Source organism: Rhincodon typus, chromosome 30, assembly GCF_021869965.1.
Source record: "Rhincodon typus isolate 14 chromosome 30, sRhiTyp1.1, whole genome shotgun sequence".
NCBI lineage: Eukaryota > Metazoa > Chordata > Chondrichthyes > Orectolobiformes > Rhincodontidae > Rhincodon > Rhincodon typus.
In genome coordinates, this window is record NC_063361.1 from 5140513 (window position 1) to 5161960 (window position 21448).

At 40.2% G+C, this 21448-nt stretch overlaps 1 protein-coding gene across 7 annotated transcripts in view; it reads right to left on the reverse strand.

The window, feature by feature from the left end:
• Positions 1-21448, reverse strand: part of tanc2a (tetratricopeptide repeat, ankyrin repeat and coiled-coil containing 2a) — a 754278-nt gene that overhangs the window by 549002 nt on the left and 183828 nt on the right. The window contains exon 1 of one of the 7 annotated variants that reach the window (XM_048614636.1): positions 17394-17480. The exons of the other annotated variants lie outside the window; for them this stretch is intronic. The gene's annotated coding sequence lies outside the window, so the exon portion shown is untranslated. Of the gene's footprint in view, positions 1-17393; positions 17481-21448 lie in introns of those variants that run through there. 7 annotated transcript variants of the gene reach the window in all.

Consider the following 21448-nt stretch of genomic DNA (forward strand, 5'->3'; position numbering starts at 1 on the left):
TGTTGTAGAAGTCAAATTCTTTAGAGTTCCCTTCAAAATGTAAATTTCAATAGTATTTTATTACTATTTCTTTAAGCTGGAGAAAGGAAGTTCACATGTACAGCTGAGAAAGATCTTCACCTCTCAAAAGATTTACTGTATTTTTAGAGTTGAAGCTCAACTGTGAAATAAACTATGCTGTAGTCTGTTAACAGTACAACCTCTGAATCATTTCCCACATAAGTTAGAACTTTTAGGTTCCTTATTACGTCATTGTTAATGGAGCAAGCTCAATCTGTTTGTTATTATTTCAGTCACTGAAGATGCGCAGATGTAATTTCTCATAGAAAGTGGAAGACAGACCATTAAGGGGTCAGGTGAGAAGACCGGGAGGAAGGCAAAGACAGAAAGAAAGTACTGAGAAAAAGAAAAAGAAAGAGAGAAAGAAGGAAGAAAAAAAAAGGAGAGGAACTGGATAGGGAGAGGAGGGAGCGCATGGGAGAGACAACACTTGAGAGCATGAGAGCGAGCAAGAGGTACGTAATATAACCAGCCAGGATTCTTGATCCTGATCGCTGCTGGAAAAACACAAGAATAGTTAGAAAGTAGATACCTAATGTAGAAACATATTACATAAAAGCTAGAATTATGTAGAAATGTCATGTTTCATTTCTATCTCTGCATGGATGCTGTCAAACCTGAGTTTTGTCTAGCATTTTGTTTTTTTTTTTTTAAAAATCAGATTCCAGCATCCATTTTGCTTTTGCTAAAGGACCCCAGCTTACCAGTCTTTTATGCAATGTTTCTTTGTCTTTTGCCCGGTCTCAATCCCCACAATGCACAGCCTTTAAGCATATGGTTAATTGTAAAAACATTTTTGGTTGCAAAAATTGGAACTCTTGATCTAAAACAAAAATTTTTAGAAATCTTAGGCATAAATCCAATCCTACCAGCAAAATATCCTGATATTTTAAAAAGTGACCCAAAATATTTATAGAATCTTTAACAATCTAAGACATCCATTTATGCATCATCTTTTACACTGCATCATACATTTCATGAAAGAAATGCACGTAACCAAACCAATATAATTATATTATTGCAGATGACACCAAAATTGGTGGTGTAGCAGACGACGAAGGTGGTTATCACTGACCACAGCAGGACCTTGATCAGATCGGTTGACAGGCCGGGGAGTGGCAGATGGAGTTTAATTTAGATAAATGTGAGAAGTCGCATTTTGGTAAGGCAAGTCAGAGCAGGACTTATCCACTTAATGGTAGGATCCAGGGGAGTGTTGCCAAACAAAGAGACCTTGGAGTACAGGCTCAGAGTTCCTTAAATGTGGAGTCACAGACAGACAGGGTGGTGAAGGTGGGTGTTCGGTACACTTGCCTTTATTGGTCAGTGTATTGAGTATAGGAGCTAGGATGTCAGGTTGTGGCGGTACAGGACATTGGTTAGGCTACTTTTAGAATACTGTGTTCAATTCTGGTCTCCCCGATATAGGAAAGATGTTGTTAAACTTGAAAAGGTGCAGAAAAGACTTATAAAGGATGTTGCCAGGGTTGGAGAGTTTGAGGCATGGGGAGAGGTCAAATAGGCTGGGGCTATTTTCCCTGGAGCATCAGAAGCTAAGGGGTTACCTAATAGAGGTTATAAAATCATGAGGCATAGAAATAGGTGAATATCCAACGTCTTTTTCCCAGGGTAGGAACTCCGAAACTACAGGGCAAAGGTTTAAGGTGAGAGGGGAAAGATTAAAAGGGACCTAAGGGGTAACTTCTTTACTAGGACAGTGGTACATGTGTGGAATGAGCAGCCAGGAGTTGGAGGAGGCTGGTACAATTACAACATTTACGAGACATTTGGATGGGTACATGAATAGGAAGCTTTTAGAGGGATATGTGCCAAATGCTGGCAAATAGGATGAGATTAATTTAGGATATCTGGTCGGCACGGATGAGTTGGACGGAGGGTCTGTTTCTGTGCTGTACAACTGACTAAATAACAAACCTATCCCAAATATTGAGAAATTGTCAAATAATACACTGATCAATAATGAAGTGCTAAAACTGAGTTGCAGAACGCAAACAAGAATTAACCCAGTCAAACTGATGACACTTACCACCAAAAGGTGATTGCCAGAGCACTTTACAATAAAGAGCAATTAATTATTTTAAAATTTCAGTTACTTTTGCACTGTAAAATTAATATGTAGAAGTTTATGAAAAAAATCAGACATTAAGTCTAACAGGTAACATCTTTAAATCCTCAGTTAATGATCAACTGCAGAGGCATCTTGGCACAATTAGTCTTTGCCCTAATCTGCTTGAGTTTATTGGACGAAGGAAAAGTTAACTTCATCTTGACAAAAGAGCAAACATCTGTCGAAGTATCTTGACAGCACATTGAGAACTGATTTATATTTATCTTGTATAAATAACCGCAATGTAGATCATGTTTTTCACACACACAAAAATAGGCAACACTCAACAAGACACCCTAGCACTATTCTCATTTCCATATTTTTTGGAACATTTTCCTATTGATCTACATCTACAAGGCTCACAGCAGTCGCTTTCTTCTGCTACCAAAGACACAAAAAGAGAAGTATTAGTCAAATTCAGCAGAGTAGCAAAAGACGTCAATTATCATACTAAAAATTATATGAAAAAGGGAATGGATTTCATGAAATATGTAATAGCTTTCAGGTATGTGCATTCACAGGGCTCCAACATAGGCAAGTACTCAAAATTTGACTTTTTCTTCTCAGTATATATAACCTTGTGAATGTGTTACTGTCTCTTAAATGACATTCTTATTAACCTTGTCCCCAGAAAATACTTGGATCAAACAGAGAAAAAAAAATTCCGTGTCTGTGAAAAAGTTACTTAAATTTTATAAAACAGTGGCCTTCTCTTGTAACATTTTTCAACCATCTTTAGCCGGAAGACACTGAATACTGCAAAGGCTACAAAACCTAGAGAACATCCCAGTTGTAGTACTGAAGACTTGTGCTGCAGAACTAGCTAAAATTGTTAGCTGAGATATTCCAGTACAGCTGCAACAACGGCATCTTGCTGGCAATATTAAAAATTGCACACAGCCTATCCATGAAAAACATGGACAAATTCAATAGCTCAGTCTACCCTCAGTGATGAAAGTTGTCGTCAACAATGCTATCCAGCAGAACTTAGGCTCAGCAATAAGTTGTCATCAACACTCAGTGTGGGTTCTATAGTCGCCACTCAACCTCTGGCCTAATCAAAGCCCAGGTTCAAATATGGAAAGAGCTGAATTCCATAATGAGACACCTTTGACATCAAGGAACGATTGTGGCAATAAGCAACCGGAATAAAACTGAAGTGAATGGGAGTCAGGAGGCGCAATGGAGAGGACTCTCCAAAAAGTAGCAGTCATACCCAAGTAGAAAGGTAAATGGTTGAAGATGTTGGAGACCAATAACTTGGTCCCAGAAATCCTCAAGGCAGGATCCTCGATCCGGCGACCTTCTGCTTCAATGATGACATTTTCTCTATCTTAAGGACAGAAATGGGGAGCGTTCACTTCCATTTGCAACTCAAACAATGAAGCAGCCTGTGTCTACATGCACTAAGAACTGGACAACATTCAAGCTTAGGCTGATTTGTGATTCAAATGTCACTTGAAACCAACGTCAGGCATGTTCAGCAGCATTACTGTCATTGTACAACATTATCAAAAATCTTAAGGGTCATCCACAAACTAAACTTGACCAACCATGTAAATATTGTGCCAGTAAGAGCAAGCCAGAGATTGGGAATTTTGCAGCCGGTATCTTGACTTGTATCTCCTTAAAGTCTGTCCGCCATCCTGGTGCAAGTCAGGAGTGTAGTGATTACCGCTCAATAGCTCAAACTTCAATAATCGCAAAGTGCTTTGAGGGGCTGGTCACGGCCCACATCAGCTCCAGTCCCCCAACCTGCCTCGATCCCCAACAGCTTGCCGAACCCTATAACAGGTCCACAGAGGATGCCATATCCCTAGCCCTGCACTCATGCCTGGAATATCTGGACAAAGACACCTATGTCAGACTTCTGCTCGTTGACTACAGTTCCGCCTTCAACACCATTATCCCCTCCAGATTGATCTCAAAACTGTATGACTTTGGTCTCGGTTCCGCCCTCTACAACTGGATCCTCAGCTTTCTGAAGTATAGGCCGCAGTGAGGATAGGTAATTGCACCTGCTCCACAACACCGGAGCACCACCCCCCCCCCCCCGGCAAGGATGCATCCTCAGCCCCCTACTCTACTCCCTGCACACCTATGAGACGGTGTTGCCAAATTCCAAACAACTGCCATCTACAAGGTCACTGATGACACCACTGTCGTGGGACAGATTTCTAAGAACGAGTCAAAATACAGAAGGGAGATAGAGGGCTTTTTGATGTGGTGCAATGAAAACATCCTGTCTCTCAATGTTGGCAAAACCAAAGAACTGATCGAGTTCAGAAAGAAGAGAACTTGCCCCCATCTACATCAACAGAACTGCGGTTGAGAGGGTGGAGAGCATCAAGTTTCTCAGAGTGACGATAACCAACAACCTGTCCTGGACTTCCCACACAAATGCAACAGTCAAGGCGGCACAACAACGCCTCTTCTTCCTCAGGTGGCTCAGGAAATTTGGCATGTCCATAACGCCCTTCACCAACTTCTACAGATATACCACTGAAAGCACACTGTCCAGGCACATAACGGCCTGGTATGACAACTGCTCTGCCCTGGAACATAAGAAACTACAGAAGGTGTGCACAACCCAGACCGTCACGGAAGCTAACCTTCCATCCATGGACTCTTTACATGGCCTGCTGCCGCAGAAAGGCGGCCAACATCAAAGACCCCTCACACTCCAGTAATAATCTCCAACAACCTCTTCTGCCAGGCAGAAAATATAGAAACCTGAACACATGCACAAGCATGTTCAGGAACAGCTTCTTTCTGGCCATTATCAGACTATTCAATGGAATCTAGCCTCAAATTATGTAACCTGCCATGTAACCTGTATGCGTCTATGTCTTTTTGATCTGTACATCCTTTGCTTGCTGTGATCTGCTTGTATTGCTCGTAAACAAAGCTTTTCACAGTATTTCAGCACATAAATCAAAATCAAATCAGAATACTCTCCACTTGCCTGGATTATAGTGGCTCCAACAACACAAGGTGGTCACTATACCCAGGACAAAACAATTTGCTTGATTGGCACCTCATTCACTACCCTGAAATTCACAAGTCTAACTATACACATAGAATGAGAAAACATTTGGTTAGTGAAGAAAAGAATTAGCACCTAAGTTTACTTTGGTTTAGAATGTTAACCTAAGCTAACTGGAAGGATTGGTGAATACCCAATTGATTTTAGAAACGGAAGTGATTACAGTATAAATAACGTTAATTCCAAAAGATTTATTCAAATACAACCTCAGACAAAACAAAAGTTATTTTAGCCTGTACATAGAAGGCCCTCCAAGGCATAAGACAGTTGTGGACTTATCTTTAAGTAATGAATTCAGGTAAGTGATTGAAGTATCAGTGCAGGATCATTTTGCAGACAGCAATCATAACTCCATTAGATTCACAATTGTTGTGGAAAAGGACAAGGATAAGCCTGAAGTCAAAGCTCTAAATTGGACAAAGGCTAATTTTAAGAAGATCAGAAATGATTTAGCGAGAGAGTGAACTAGGACCAGAGCAGCGGGGCGCATTTGAGGAGAAAATAGAGGGTACAACGCACTTGACACAAGCCTTGCTGAAGTCCACAATGACGAGACTGACAAGAACAAGCATAGACCATTTTGTACAGCATCTGCACTCTGTACGTGACAAACGACAACACCTTCCAGTCACCAACCATTTTAACTCTCCCTCCCACTCCGTCGGTGACATGTCCATCCTGGACCTCCTCCAGCGTCACAATGACACCACCTGCAAACTGGAGGAGTAACACCTCATATTTCGCCTCAGAAGCCTATAGCCCGATGGCCTAAACATGGCATTCACAGTTTTAAAACCTCCCCACCCTCTGCCTCATCCCATGTCCGACCCTCCCTCTCATCCCTGCCTCCTTGGCCTGACACAATCTATCTTCTCTCCCACCTATCCACCCCATGACCAATCCTCACCACTCCCTACCTGCACTCACCTATCACCATCCCACCTACTTTTCCCATCACCATCCCTCCTCTCTCTCTATTTCCCAGCTCCCTTCCCCCTCCCCATTTCTGAAGAAGGGTCCTGACCCAAAATGTCAACTTTCCTGCTCCTCTGATGGTGCCTGGCCTGCTGTGTTCCTCCAGCTCCATACTGTATTGATCAGAGAGATCTGTGTGTGCATATCCATCAACCCCTTAAGTTAACAGGACAGGTAGATAAAGTTGTTTAGAAGGCATTGGGATATTTGCTTTTATTAGCCAAGGCATATTGTCAGAGCAGGGAGGTAATGCTAATGTTGGTTAGGCTACAGCTAGACTATGGTGTGCAGTTCTGGAATCCACATTATAGAAGGGATGCAATTACATTGGAGATGCTGCAGAGGAGATTTACCAGGATGTTGCCTAGAAAGGAAAGTTTTACTTGTGAGAAGAGATCAAACAGACTGGAGATGTTTTCCTTGGAGCAGAGGAGACTGAGGGGAGACATGATTGAACTATATAAAAGTATGAGTGGTATCGACAGGAAGAAACTTTTTCCCCCTTGAAGGAGCAATGACTGGAGGCATAAACTTAAGCTTAGGAGGCATGAGGTTTAAAGGAATGTGAGGAAAACTGTTTTCACCAGTGGATGATGGGAATTTGGGAATCAATGTCTGGAAGGGTGGGTAGTGGCAGAAAAATAATGTTTAACAAGTATTTAGAGGAGCACTGAGTGCTGGTGAATAGGATTGGAATAGTTAGGATCAGTCCAGACTCAAAATCGGCTGAAGGGCATTTTTCTGCACTGTAGACCTCCCTGGTTCTATTAATATTCTAACATGTCCTGTATAATTTCAGTAACTTTTTTTTCCCTAAATACCAGAGCATGTAACAAAGGTCTGATGTCACTTTTCTTAGTCACAAAATTATATTCCAACAATCATAGAACTATTGACTGGCAATTAACTCATATCAAAAAATGAACAAGAAACGGTAGGAGGATATCTCACTGAAAAAGATATTATTTCTCAGATATTGAGAAACATCCCACTCCCGTAAACGCACATGTACCATGTCTAATTCACCAAACCCTGTATATCTTCAGACTGTAGGAGGAAACCAGAGCACCCAACAGAAATATACAGACACGGTGAGAACGTGCAAACTCCACCTAGAGAGTCACCCAGGGCTGGAATCAAACCTAGATCTCTGGTGCTGAGAGGCAGCAGTATTAATCACTGTGCCCCCAATCCATCCCACCATTGCACAACACAAATTTTACTGGATGTGAATTCAGGCCAACTTTAAACAATGGCTACTTTAGCTAGTTTTTACATCTGTCAGAAACAGCAATACACAACAATTCAAATCATCTAAATGGCAGAATGTTGAAGTGTTCTGAATAAGGTGCAAATCCACAAAAGAAACAAATTAAAAAAGACTTTTTCTATGTTCTCTAAAAGTATCTCATTAAGTATCCCCATTTTCTTTCAAGTTACATTCTGCTGTCAAAGTAACAGTAAGATCAATTATTTATGCATGAATGGAACAGCAATTTCATTCGAGAAGGTAGATGGTAAATTCCTTCTAATCTAGAAGTTACTGCTTGAGTTGCATTGTTCAAATTGTGAAAATAGCATTTCACTGTCTGCCTTGCCACGAACATTCATTTATTGTTAATTTGCTATATTTGCACAGTGGGTACAAACTAAACTCACCACATGAAGGTAGGTCTGGTCATTCTAAGTGCAAACACATTGTAATTAACAATGTGGTCACTGTTAATTATAATAAATCAAACTCCCAGGCACTGAAAATTAACTATTAAAAGTTTTATTACCAGTCTAATTACTTCAGTTACCAACTGCGGGAGATTTTTCAAATTGTCCAATTTAAAACATCCATTTTCTAAATTCCTTTTTCTTTTATTTCCTTGTTCACACTCTCTTAATCCAGCCTTGCCTCCTCCTTGTTTCTGCTTCTGAAGCTGATTTGACAATAAATTTACACACTCTCATGCAAGTCTTGCGCTGGTTATTTCACAAACCTTCAGTATGATTGATTGAGGAGACACACAGTTATACTGCCTGGTGTCTTAGGTTACAAATATCATGATACCATGTTCTCAATTGGTGAACACCAAGTTCCAATGTCGACACTGTGCGGCACACATCAGTCAACATCACAGAAAACAAATGAAGTCCTTTAACAATCATCCATCCTTAACCTAGAGGCTTTAACTAGTATTCTCCATGCCATGTTAGATGGATTATACATTCATAGCAATGGTAGGAATTGAGTCATTGAGGCTTTTAGCTCCAGTATTATCATCATAAATTTACCATTTCACCCTTACCATTTGACAATGTCAGAAAAGTAAACACCAGAGAGAGTTACAATTCATTGCCATCTCGGAACCAGTACAAGTACACCTCAGAGGAGCAAAAGTGTTTGCATTAAGAATGGCTACTTGCAGAATGTTACTTAAATAACCTCATACAGTCAGTATACCCACCTTCCACAGAAGGAAACAGAAATTCAAAGAACAAAATGAAAATAAAATTTCCCCAGTTCTACAAGGGAAAACTGTGTGAATACATCCATCTTATTAGACAGTCCTGTTGACTGAAAATGACTTGTATGCATCAGGTTCAATTAATTGAGGTAAGTCCAATGGCTGGTCTGTTTGACTTTATTGGGTAGAGGTGGTCGTAACCCACAAAGGCAGTCCACCATTAATAAGGGATTTTCAAATAGTTAACGAAGTTTATTGAGAACCAGCAGTTCAGATATCTTACATTAGCTAATTAGCTGAAGTATACAATCCATGACGCTTGAGAACTATTCAAGTATCAGAGAACAAACAGGCAATCTGCACAAAGTCTGCCAGTCTTAGTAGAGTTGTGAAGGCAGCAACCTTTCCTTGGATTTTCCCCTCAATCTCTTCTGGCCCATCTTCCATCTGAAGATGCCAGCTGTCCGATAAAGACCGCCACCTACAAGGGCAGCCTGATGAGACTGCTCTATGACCTGAAGTACTTGTTGATATAACCAATTTCTAGGGACTAGTGATTTATGCTGTGTCAATCACTCATTTGACTCCTTCTAGCTGGTGGACATGAGTCAGCTACTCATGATGTCAGGATAGTTGTTCTCCAATTAACTACATTCATCTGAATATTAGCTTTCATTCTTATTTGGGGACAAAACTTTTAACTTCCCAAACACTACGTAGATAATGGAGTGCACATGGTGCCATATAGTTCTTTGACATCAGCTTATGAAGCATCAGAACCTTGGTGATCTTTATTGTCATTTTCCTTTTGTCTTGTTTATTAGAAATTATTTACACTTAGGAAAAGAAAGTAATTGCTGCATACAGCGGTTAAATGAGATTTTATGCAATACAGGATATACCAAAAAAAACAACAAATTTTAAAAAGGGACACCAATTTCCAACAGCTCTAGAGGCACCGCTGCATGTTGGACACATCTGAAAGGCTGGGTAGATGGGCTGATAGGTTTGTCCTTGCCCCTCTGAGGCCTCAAATACAACCCCGTACATTGCCAACGAAGCGTCTCAATGTCTTGGGTGTTTTCCTGAATGAGCATTCTGGTAGGTCACAAGCCAGGATCTTGCATGAGGGAATGATTTCAAGGGGTCAAAACAATTACCTCGCTCCAGCCAAAATCCCATTTGGGTTAATCTTTTAGAGTTCAGGGTCTCCTTCATTCTCAGTAACAGATTTATTATTACTACTCCTAGTCAGCAGTCCTGGCAGAAAAACTGAGTAGCAGATTATTGGTCTTCCAAAATCATTAAACTACTTCATAATCTCAAAACAAGTCAAGATTGTGGAACAGATGATCTTGCTACATTTGGAAATGCGCAACTTTGGTAACATTATGCAATCGTCAGCAAAAATCTGCACTTCTGACTTCATGGTAATGTAGCAGATGATAGTTGGGTCTAGGGCAATACTCGGAGGAACTTCTGCAGAGATGTCCTGGAGCTGAGATGACTGACATCCAAGAACTACAGCCAACGTCCTTTTACCAGTATGACTCTAACCAGTGGAATGGTTTCCCTTGATTCCCACTGACTGCAGAAACACTTCTGTTTGTATGAGATTACCCTGTAGAAAGCTATTTCTATATCTATAGGCTTGGTTCTTCACAAATGGGCAGCTAAAATGACTTAAAATACGTTAAAAAGGCCTATCCCACTGTAACTGAGCCTATTCTGATCTCATCAGCCAAATATTTCTCAAAACCTCTAACTACCAACTTAGCCTTGATCTTCTAGATTCCACATGGGAAAACATTTTATCTATACGTCCGTCCATCCATGTGATTCACCAAGTTGACCTCAATTTGCAACCTTTGAATATCACCAAAATTCTTCCCAATTCTCTAGCGTTTGCCATTAAGTCTCTCTTACTGCTTTACCTTCTACTATACTGGCAGGTACAAATGCATCCCATCATGGGGACTTCTGTCTGTCCTTTTGCATATGAAGTGCTAAACATTTCTTGTTCCTGTCACCTTGTCAGGCTATGATGTGTCTCCTAAGACTGAAGGTCATTCCCACTGTATGCGATCTCATCCTCCTCTGAGACACATCTAAAACATTTCTGAAATTTGAACCATGTTGTCCTGTTCTCTGTTCTTGTGCTCCCTGCTGCTAATCCTTCATCCACACATGTTGTCCTTCCTCTTGGATATTTAACCAATGCTAGAGGGCTTCCCTGCTCAGCCCATTATCAAGGTTTTTCTTCAGTTTCCCGATCTTTCTGACCAGTACACCATAGAGTCATACAGTCACAATCAGAGTTGTACAGCATGGAAACAGACCCTTTGGGGTTCAACTCGTGCATGCTGACCAGATGTCCGGAATTAATCTCTTCCCATTTGCCAGCATTTGGTCCATATCCCTCTAAACCTTTTCCATTCATATACTCATCCAGGTACCTTTTAAATGTTGTAATTGTACCAGCCTCCACCACCCCACTCTGGCAACTCTTCCATTCACGCACCACCTTCTGCATGAAAAAGTTGCCCCTCAGGTCCCTTTTAAATCTTTTCCCTCACACCTTAAATCAATGTCCTCTAGTTTTGGTCTCCACAACCCTTGGGAAAAGACCTTGGCTATTCACCCCATCCATGTCCCTCATGATTTTATTAACCTCTATAAAAGGTCACCTCCTCAGCCCCTGACACTCCAGGGAAAATAGTCCCAGCCTACTCAGCCTCCCCCTATTGCTCAAACCCTCCAACCCTGGCAACAATCTTATAAATCTTTTCTGAACCCTTTCAGGTTTCACAACATCCTTTCTATAGCAGGGAGACTAGAATTGAACACAGTATTCCAAAAGTGGCCTAACTATTGTCCTGTGCCACCACAACATGACCTCCCAACTCCTATACTCAATGCACTGACCAATAAAGGCAAGTGTAGCAAATGCCTTCTTCACCACGCTGTAACTCCACCTTCAAAAGAACTATGAACCTGCAGTCAAAAGGTCTCTTTGTTCAGCAACACTCCTCAGAACCTTAAAGTGTATAAGTCCTGCCCTGACTTGCCTTACTAAAATACAGCACCTCACCTATCTAAATTAAACTCCATCTGCTACTCCTTGGCCCATTTGCCCATCTGATCACGGTCCCATTATACTGAGGTAACCTCCATTGCCGTCCAATACACCACCAATTTTGGTGTCATCTACAAACTTGCTATGTTTCTATGTTCGTATCTAAATCATTTATATAAATGACAACAAGTAGTGGACCCAGCACCAATCCTTGCAGCACTCTGCTGGTTACAGGCCTCCAGTCCGAAAAGCAACCTTCCACCACCACCCACCGTCTCCTACCTTTGAGCCAATTTTGTATCTAAATGGCTAGTTATCCTGGTTTTCCATGTGACCTAATCTTGCTAACCACTCTATCATGTGGAACCTTGATGAACACCTTACTGAAGGCCATATAGACAAGGTCAACCTTGCTGCCTTCATCAACCTTCTTTGTCACTTCTTCAAAAGAACTCAATCAAGTTAGCGAGACAATTTCCCACACACAAAGCTATGTGGACTGTCCCTAATTTGCCTTTGCAAATACATGCAAATCCTGTCCTTCAGAACCCCATCCAATAAATTGCCCACCACTGACTTCAGGCTCACCAGTCTCTGGCTTTTCCTTACCAGCTCTCTTAAATAGCGGCACCATGCCAGCCAACCTTCAGTCTCCGGAACCTCACCTGTGACTATTGATAATACAAATATCTCAAGCAAGGTGCCCAGCAATCACTTACCTAGCTTCCCAGAAAGTTATACGATACACTTGGTCAGATCCTGGGGATTTATCAACCTTTGTGTGTTTTGACATGTCCAGCACCACGTCATCTGTAACCTGTGGACATAATTTAGGCAGACTCCCAGATGTGATCATTCATCATGATCAGTAATTGCATCAACATCTACCTCTTGAACCATTACATTCTCCCACTCTGGCTCTAATTTAGATAATAAGCGAGTATTTGGTGTACAACATGCCTCACCGTTACCTTCTCTCACATCAGCATTTAAAAATTCATACTACATCCTATTACTTACGAGGAATATGCTTTTACAGACTGACTGCTCTCTGGTGTAATTTTACCTTCATGCCCTATAAATTTTCCCAGATCTCAAAATTGTCTATACCAATAAACCAGGTCACCAAAACTGAAGTCTCCCCTAGATGGTCTTGTGCAATGTCCTCTGTTGGAGCTAATAATTTGCTTCCTCACAGGCCAGAGGAGCATCATATAGTATGGAAGCAATTTTGGATTATGGCTGTATACCAATTGGTACAGCTAAAACTCCCAAGCCATTGTCAAAGAACTTTCAGCGTAAACTGCCCACGCAAGAGCTGTGTGCAGTTGGTAACGTGGCTGAGCTATCTGTATCTTGTGTAACTTTTCATCTACTAATGCATGATTTCTGTCACATAAACCACTATTCAATGAACTTCCTGCAGCAGTTCATAACCACTAAGTATTCACATATGTTCCTAAATTTGTTAATAGAGGGAGAATCATTGATAGTGCAGCAGATGATGGTTGGGTCTAGGGCAATACTCTGAGGAACTCCTGCAGAGACATCCTGGAGCTGAGATGACTGACATCCAAGAACTACAACCAACATCCTTTTAACCAGTATGACTCTGACCAGAGGAATGGTTTCCCTTGATTCCCACTGACTGGAGAAACACTTCTGTTTGAAGAGGTCATCTTGTTATGTTAGAAATTTTGTTGGCATCCAATGACCACTCCAAAATATATTTTTCATGAAAAATCCCCTATTATCTGGTCAGCCTTTTTATTTATTATACTTGCTATTTATACAATTCCTCCAGTAATACCACCTGGACTTGCACTGAAACAGATTAATTATTCTCCACGCAATCTGAGCTTCAGTTTCGATTCAAAAATCTAAAAGTAGTTTGACACACCTTAGAACATCTTTCAGCAATTCCCTCTTTATATAGGTGCCTGCGATTAGATTACCGACTTTCAAAAATTGCTAGCAATCAAGTAGGTCTCTATTTCTATATCACTGCAGAATCTTCAACTTGGGACATGCAAGGAAGTAACTGGAAAGGTGTATTTTTTTCTAAAACATTCTTTAGGGAAACAGTCGTCATTTCTTCTAAGAGTTTTTTTTTAAAACTATAAGCCCAAAGCCATCAAGATTAAAAGTCCATTCATATGAGAAATTGTTAAACAATCTAATAAATTAATCACAAACACCGATTTGGGAACTTCTAGATTAAATCTTTGCAGTCTTTTGTATAATTTATCAAGATCTACAATGTATATTTCCATGGACAGGCTGCCCATGTTCATATTTCTCAAAGAGTAGTCATGTCTCATAAGATTCTAACAAATGACCTTTTTTGAAAATTTTGCCCATAAGTTGTAATAGAATGAACCATCCCACTTCAGTATTCAAATTATTTATATCAAGTTGTGAAAATACTTTACTTCTAATCTTACGTTACCCTGGCAAAAACAAAGCCAAGGCCATATTGTCCATCATCTTAGCTAAAGAAATAATCCAAGTCCATATTTCAACTCTTCCTTCAATTTACTGTGTGGTTCAAATTCTAAAAACAAAATTGGTGGGTAACCATATTTAGAGACAATGCAACATGACTTAGGCATTTCATAGCATAGGTTTCCAGAAACAATATTTTTGTTAGAAAGAAAATGCTCGTTGATCCCTGAAGGAGGGTCACTGGATGCAAAACGTTAGCTCCGATTTCTCTCCACAGATGCTATCAGACCTGCTGAATTTTTCCAACAATTTCTGTTTTGTTTCTGAATTACAGCATCTGCAATTCTTGGTTTTGTTTATTTATCTCGCCACCTGAAGAGATTGAAGTTAATCCTCTGCTACCATGTTACATTGTTAGTCACCAATTTGCCAAAACAGGAAACTAACAGTCAGTCAGTCGTCTTTCCACAACTGTTTCCTTGTTTTCCTTAATTCAATACAAACTCCGGTCTGCTCTCTTCCTTCCTAACCAACTTCCTTTATTGGGGAAAACCAACCATCAAGTATAAGCTTCAATGCGTTTCAGCTACTCTTCCCTAGAAAGCATGCCCTGGTTAATTTTAAAAAGGAACTATCATTTACAGCATTGCCTCAAAGCACCAGTGAAAGTTTCAAAATTCCAAAATACCATTCAATAAAAATGTCCCTAGACCTATTTAGTCACTAAATCTGTGCCCCTAAAGTAATTCCATTTATGGATCAAGTATCACAACATTTAAAAAAAAATAAAAGAATCCTTTTACTCAGTGACTGACACAGCTGACCTCTTTAGTAAATAAAAAATAAAGTCATTTTAGTTCCTGAAGCAGAAACATGAAAATCATTAAAAACGACCTAAGGTGTAGCCCAAGATTAACAATAGCCATCATGACTGAATCACCCCTATATCAGCCAAAAGCATTGCAAAGGTAAACAGGAATATGTGATTGTTGCAAGGTACATTTCAATACATTTAAAATCCTTACTGATAAACACTTGAAAGCTGTCAAAATGCACTCATTCCGAAACAGAGAAGATATGGCTTATTTTCAAATGGTGTTCCTTGTTCTATCTGAATCATCCTGATGACTGCAACTTTCATTTGTGCTTGGATAGGGAACAGGAAGATATTTTAACAAGATAGTGCACAGTAAATACAAACTTGCAATTGGATAAGGTCTCTTAGGTTCAAAGACAATATATGAAAAAATAGCTGAGATCAATGTCGGTAGCATGTCTTTTGGAGGAGTAGTCAGTGAGGGAAGAAATGGAGGGGATTTTTTTAAAAATTAGATTTAAGTCGTCTTCCAAAATCATTACTATTGACTGCTATCCATTGACTCAAACTGGAAAGTGCAGTTACAGATCTCTTCAGGAAAGCAATAAGTGATTCTATGATATATTGCAGCTGAAAACAGCTTTGCTAGTATGTGCTGTATAGACTTACAAACGAAGGAAAATCAATTCATGAAGCACTGGGGAATGACAAAACCCATTGAATTTTATCTGAGGAGTCCGTATCCTTCAGACAAGAGAAACATTGGAAGAAAACATCAAGAGGAATGAATGAAAATGAATTGCTGGAATATTTTCTTGCATATGCATTTATGATTTTACCTGCTGTGCTGAGATTTTTTTCACAGAAATTAGTTTATCACTGGTAAATATTACACGATGATCTTCAGTAATATCCAAACATATCACAGGTGTGATACAATCACATCTTGTGCTCAGTCAGCAGAAAGTAGTACACTTTGTACTGATAATTTAAGATATTTCAATCTCTCCCTGCTACCTCCACCACCTTCCTCCGCACCACAAACACATGTACATGGTGGTGCATGTTACCAAAGTGGCATATTGCACCTACAACTCTAAATGAAAGGTGCAACTTGCCTACATTACAGTGGAAACAATAACTGTCAGTGATATATATTTATTGAATGCATTAAAATTCATTGAAGAGATCAATCTGATTGCTTATAACCTGCTTTAATTTGACACAACGGAACTTCAATCTGGCAGCTTTCAAAAAATAGGAAGTTGAATCGTTTTCAGGGAAACTTTACCTTACTTGACTTCACTGGCTTGGTCATCCTCATCTGAACAACACCAACAGACTCATTCACTCAATTGCTGTACCCCTCTCTAGCTTAGCAATTATTTCTTAATTTTTCAGTGCATTCATTCATTGGCGGTCCCTCACAGATGAGGATGACTCTCTTCCACCGTCAGGGTGAATCCGTAGACGGTTGCAGAGACCAATGCGGTTACCGGAGGCTGCTACACGTGGGGCAGGTGGTGGTCAGGGGAAGGGGTAGGTGGGGTGTTTCTGTGGCAGCACGTTCCTTTCATTGTTTTTGCCTTTTCCCAGACAGCAATTCGAGGTGCTCGATGCTATCCTCCCAGGGGAGAGGTGGTCACGTGGCGTTATGATCTCGGTAGAGACCACAACCATTATAGTCTTTCCAGAAACTAAAATTCCAAGTTTTTTTTAATTACTGTTCATGGGATGTGCGTAGCACTGGCTAAGGCAGCATTTATTGCCCAGAAGGCAGTCAAGAGTCAGAGTCAGAGTAAATCACATTGCTCTGGGTCTGAAGTTACATATAGGCCACACCATATAGAATGGCAATTTCTCTTCCTTAAAAGGACATTAATGAACCAGATGGGTTTTACAAAAGGTCAACAGTGGTTACATGGTCACCACTGGGCCAGCTTTTTGACCATCTGCCAGGGTGGGATTTAAACCCAAGTCCTACCACCTCAATTACTGACGGAATTAAGTCATTAAGGTCACCACTTAAAACAAAATGAGTCCACAACACAAAAAATTAAGGAACATGAATGCCTATGATTACAATCCATCTTGTACAGTCAGTTGTTTGAAAAATATTAAAAATGCAAAGAAAACAGTTACTTGGACTCAAAACTGAATTACTCAACTCAAATTGCCATCTACACCATTTGATTTACACCAATTTTAGTCATTAGCTTTTCAAAGATTTGAGAACTCAGTCTGAATACTCCTCTGAAGATTGCATTAAAGATTAGATTTCTGAAGCCTCCTTACTTCTGGCAAAGTTTTCTCTTCCATTCTCCTTGAACCATCCCACAGCTGTAGTCTGTTAGTTCAACCTAAGGTGTCAGTGTCTTAAATATAGTCACCTTGATTCAGAACTTTTCCCAGTTCTAACGATCTTTAACTTTGAAGTCTTGTCTCAAAACACTTTTTCGTTCTTCTCAGGTTGACCACTGCAGATAATTAAGATCTCACTGTCAGTAGAGTTCTTCAATTACAAGGATCTTCAACAAACTTTTCAGTCAGCACACAGAATTTTACTTCAAAATAAAAACCGAAAGAACTGCGGATGGTTTAAATGTTAAATCAGAAACAAAAACTGAAGTTGCTGGAAAAGCTCAGCAAGTCTGGCAGCATCTGAGAAGAAAAGAAATCAGAGTTAACGTTTCAGGTCTGGTGACCCTTCCTCAGAATTTTACTTCAATCCTGATTGAAAGGGATGTTCTTTGCAACCAGCTTGTTCTAAACCACTTGAACGCACAACTGCACTCAAAGATCTACTCAACCTATAATTTAGTTGTAGTTAACTCATTCTTCCTCCTGGTCAGCTCCCAGGCAGCTTGGTCACATGATCAGTTACCATATCACACTAAATCAGCTTTCAGAGAAAACCAGTTTTTAAAGGGCAACCACCTCAATTCCAAATGAAGCTTTCTTTTGCCCAAACGTTCAAGGGCCAAAGCAGTGGCAGGGTCTTCACTCACCACACATGCCTGATCAATGATCCCCTCACAACCAAAACCACCATAACGTAGGGCAGAAGACTCTGCTCCTTAACTCAAGGATACTGTGAAACTGCAGGACCATTTTGCTGCATGGCTGAAATTTGTTAACACAGGTCAGAAATGAAACCTTACCTATGCGTTTTCCCAAAAAAAAAGTTTCAGGATATTATGAAAGATATTGCTGAAAAATTATTCCTGTAGATTTGTCCATTGCTCGTTTTTCATCTTTGGTAAGCATAATTTAAAACACAGAGCACAAGTATCAGGAAATGACCATTTTAATCATCACCCCTTGACATTCAATGGCATTACCATCGTTCAATCCCTCTCTATCAAAAATTCAGCAATAACTAACTCACTTCCTGAATCCTCAAAGCCGGCCCTCTACCTACCATGTACAGGTAGAAAGTGCAAAGGAATACTCTCCATAATTCCGGATGAGTGCAGCTCCATCAATATTAAAGAAGCTTGACAACACCCCTGGCCAAAGCAACCTGATTAACTGGGATCACATCCACAAACATACACTCCATCCGCTGACTACACTCAGCAGCAGTGTGTATCATCTATTAGATGCACTGCAGAAATTTACCAAGGTTCCTTAGACAGCATCTTCCTAACCACACCACTACCATCCAGAAGGACAAGGGCAGCAGATCCATAGGAACACCACCACCTGCAAGTTCTCCTCCAACCCACTCACCTGTGACTTAAAAAAACGTTGCCATTCCCTCACTTGTCACTGGATTAAAAACATGTAAGCCCTCCCTAACAGCGCTATGGGTGTACCTACATCAAATGGACTATAGCAGTTCAAGGAGGCAGCTCTCCACCATTTTCACCTGGGCACTAGCCCACATCCCAAAATCAATAAAAAAAAATGCAAGCTTTCCCAGAATTCCATGTTTCCATTCCCCCAGTTTTCCCCACTGAGACAGCATTGGAACTACTCTTATCAAAATTACAAGTGACATCTTTAGTGACTGTGGTGGAAGAAACAACTCACCTTAATCCTCCTGTCTACAGCATAGCTAACCATACAATCCTCCTCCTAAAAAACTCTCCTCTGCTGTCCAGCTGAGCGACCTATTTCAGTTCTTACCTAATCATAGAGTATTGTTGAATTCCTGTTCTTACTGTCAATTATGCTAATCCCTAGGGACTAACCTCGAACTCCTCCTACCTCACATCTACATGCTACCCCTCCGCAACATGCAAAACTGCAGCATTCATTTTCAAAACTGACAACACCCAGCTCTAACTCCCAATGAACTCTCACTCATTCAGTAACCAAACATTCAGTAATGGATGAGCTAGAACTCCTCCAATGAAACAATGGCCAAATTGAAAGCATTATATGGGTCCTACTCCTCAACCAATTTCCCCACTACTTACTCCTGTCCTCTTCCTGGCAACTATGAAAGACTAAATCAAAATGCTCAGAATCTTGATGCAGTATCTGATTAGTTTCTGAGCACATATTACACTGTATGACTTTGACCAACCCTATGCTCATCTACTCCTGAAATCTTCATATCTTGACACTGCTTGACTTGATTACTACAATACCATCTTGGCTCATCTCCCACGATTTCCCTTCCATTAACCTGAGAACATTCCACAGTCTGCTCCATCTTTCTGAACTCGCCCTAAATCCCATTCACCTGTCTTCTGTGTTTTCACTTACATTGGTTCCCAGAGAAGCAACACTTGAATGTTAAAATTTCTATCTGCATTTTCAAATCTTTCATGTCCTCAGTCCTCCATAACAGTTATCTTTTCCAGTTCCACAATACTTGAAATACCTACAATCATCTAATTCTGGCCTCTTGAGCATCCACAATTTTATTCAATTCACCACTGGCGATATGCTTTCAGTTGTCGAGGCCAAAAGGTGCTGGAAGTCTCTCCCAATTTCATTTTCCCTCTTTAAGACGCTTAAAACCTACTTCTTTGATCAGCATTGATCACCTAACCCAGTATCCCCTATGTGGTTTAGTATCAAATTTTGCTTTATGATGCTTACATTTGGATCTTTTATTAATTTAAAGGCACCATGTAAACATAAGCTGTGGACAACAAGGGCCTTCAGATCAAAACTTTCGTTCTCAAGTATAAGGATACCTTGTGGATATCTGCAAACTTGTCAGACTGGTATCAAAGCAAAACTACCAACTGTTTTCAGATCACACTTCTCATTTACTTTGCTGCAATGTTGCATAACACAACATTGCAGGCTTTTGACATGAAGCTCTGATTAAGTAATGGTCCAGCCATGTATAGGCATTGAGAAGCACTGCAATTATGCACAGGTATTGGTTTAAAAATGCTTGATGCTGAAGATGGTAGATTGCAGCCATGGTCTTCTAATGAAACACGAGAAAATTTCAACAGCAAGATAGGTATATGAACACCAGCCGATGGCTTTCGCAAATACCTGAAATGATCCAAAGGGATGAGGTAATCAAATACTTATTTTCCTGCTTACAGAACCAGGTCCATACCCTAAGGAGTTAGAATATCTGGGATAGAGTGCTGTTTTTTCCTGGTCATGATAAACTTTTGATTATCTGACAATATTGCAACTTGTCAATGTTGTTGAATAATGCCATGATTTATATTTTTCAAAGAAAATAAACTGGTGCTGTGGCACAGGTCCTGCAGTTTTAATTGATGTGGGAGTAGTGACTACATGTAGCATCTTTCATCTATAATGTCGTGACGACATTTTATAAGTGCACTGAACACATGGCTTTTTCAGTGCCAAATCAGCATGGTTTAACTCCTACAACATGTGGAGGATGCTTAATGGACAAGAATACAGTTACAAGGCAGCTTATTACCTTTTTTATGCTGTAAAAGCCAATGAAAAAGGCAGGGAAATCAGAAATGCAATTGTGTTCTAAATGAACTATTATGATGAATTTCATCAGTCCAAATACCTAACTGCCCTTGCTCAATCTTCACTAAAAAATAATCAATGCACAGAAGCAAAGCAACCCTCTACATTCCCAGACCTTTCCACCAACTAAGCCAGTCAAAAGTGGAGAGGAATACAAGTCATCTTTTGTTTTAGTGAGCTCAAAATTTGATTGTAATTTATTATAACAGCTGACAACACATTCCACCCAATACCACCCCAATTATATACTGCACTTGTGCAATTATAGCACTCCATTAAATATGTGCTACTAAACGGCATGGGGGAAGTTGTTGCAAAGTACATTTGCTTATGTGTCCACATCTCAATACTATAATCACCATAATTGAAATCCCCATCCCACAAAGTTTAGAAAGTCAAAAATCATGTGGATGCAAGGGTCTTGTGGTACAATGGTAGTGTGTCCGTACCTCTCAGCCAAAAGCCCAGGTTCAAATCCTATCTGCTCCAGAGGTGTGCAAATAATTTCCCTGAA